Raw genomic sequence first — 1950 nt, 5'->3', positions numbered from 1 at the left:
AACTAATTCAACTAGTTTCAAAGATGAATTCGAAATCCTGTACTTCTTGTTCTTTTGTGATTAAAGCATTTTTCATTTAAGAGAGGTGATGGATTCATAGGACATTCATATCTTTAAGGCATAAAATTTCAATTTCATTAATCTATGAATTAAGAACAAGACTCAAAGATAAATATAAGATGGGACTAGAAAAAATAAAAATAGAAAACAAAACAAAAGAAGAAAAAAAATGCAAAAACATAGGCTCCTAATGATAGAGGTTTTCACAGAGTTAGGACTCAACAACCTTGATTTTGAGAAGTGGATGCTCCCTCAAATTGAGGGGAGAACTTTTGGCATTTCAACTCTTGAAGTTCACGCCCCTGCTTCTCTTGTTCCTTCAGCAATTTGCAGAGCATGCAGTTCTGATTCTGCTGTTCTTCCTTAAGTTGTTCCATAGCTTCTTGCAGCGTGGCAACAGATGCTTCTAGGCGGGCCCAGTAGTCAATTTTAGGAAGTTCAGGGAGGAACTCCTGCACCCTCCTTTTGATAGAGTTATCTTGCATTTGTCCTTCCATTGACTTCTTGGTGATTGGATGTTTAATTGGGATGAATTCATCTACTCCCATCTTCACCCCAGCATCTTTGCATAGCAGAGAGATTAAGCTTGGGTAAGCCAGTTTGGCTTCAATGGAGTTCTTGTTTGCAATTGTGTAAATCTCACAAGAAATCAAATGATGAATTTCCACTTCTTTTCCAAGCATAATGCAATGAATCATCAATGCTCTCTTGACAGTGACCTCAGAATGGTTACTAGTGGGCAATATAGAATGCCCAAGGAAGTCTAGCCAACCTCTTGCAACTGGTTTGAGATCTCCCCTCTTGAGTTGGTTTGGGACACCCTTTGAATTGGTTATCCACTTAGTCCCAGGGAGGCAAATGTCCTCTAGAACTTGATCCAACCCTCCTGAACCATGTTCCTTCCAACCTTTATTTCAGGATTGGTTAGAACTTCCCATCCTCTGTTTCGAATTTGCTCTTGGATCCCCGGATATTCATCTTTTTTCAGATCAAATTTAACTTCCGGGATCACTGACCTCAGACCCATTATTTTGTGATAATGGTCTTCATGTTCTTTGGTTAAGAACTTCTCTTGATTCCAAAGATTCTTTGGATTATTCTCTTTCTTTCCTCTTGAATTGGTTTGTTTTCCCTTAGGAGCCATGATCTTGATGAACCTTGGCTTAGTGATCACGGAAAAGCACACCAAACTTAGAGGTTTGCTTGTCCTTAAGCAAAAGAAAAGAAAGAAGAGAAGAGAGAGAGAGGAAGAGGAAATTCGAATGGTGTGGTGGGAAGAGGGAGCCAAACGTGTATTTATAAGGTGGGGAGGGGAGTTTTCGAAAAAAAAGAGATTTGAAAAGAGATTTGAGAAGATATGGAAGGAATTTAAGAGAAAGGTGAGTTTTTTGAACAAAATTTGGGAATGATTTGAAAGATTTGAAGAATGATTTTAGATATTTGAAAATTTGAAAGTGAATGATGAGAGATTGAAATGTATTTTTGTAGAAAAATATGGGAAAGAAAAGGAAAGTTTGAAAAAAACTGAGTTGAAAACAAAATTGTGGTCCCCCCACCTTTCTGGCGTTAAACGCCCAGAATGGCACCCATTCTGGCGTTTAACGCCCATTTGGTGCCCCTTTTGGGCGTTTAACGCCCAACCAAGTGCCCTGGCTGGCGTTAAACGCCAGAAATCCTTTATCACTGGGCGTTTTTCAGAACGCCCAGGATGCTGCACACCTGGCGTTAAACGCCCAGAATGGTGCCCATTCTGGCGTTTAACGCCCAAAATGCCCCTTACTGGCGTTTTTTCGCCAGTAAGCTCTTTTTCTCTGCTTTTTGAGCTGAATCATTCTGTAACTCTGTGAATCCCTTCATTTTTGATACTTGCCTCTGTAAGAACAAATCATA

Source organism: Arachis duranensis, chromosome 2, assembly GCF_000817695.3.
Source record: "Arachis duranensis cultivar V14167 chromosome 2, aradu.V14167.gnm2.J7QH, whole genome shotgun sequence".
Lineage (NCBI taxonomy): Eukaryota > Viridiplantae > Streptophyta > Magnoliopsida > Fabales > Fabaceae > Arachis > Arachis duranensis.
This window is presented reverse-complemented; position numbering follows the sequence as displayed.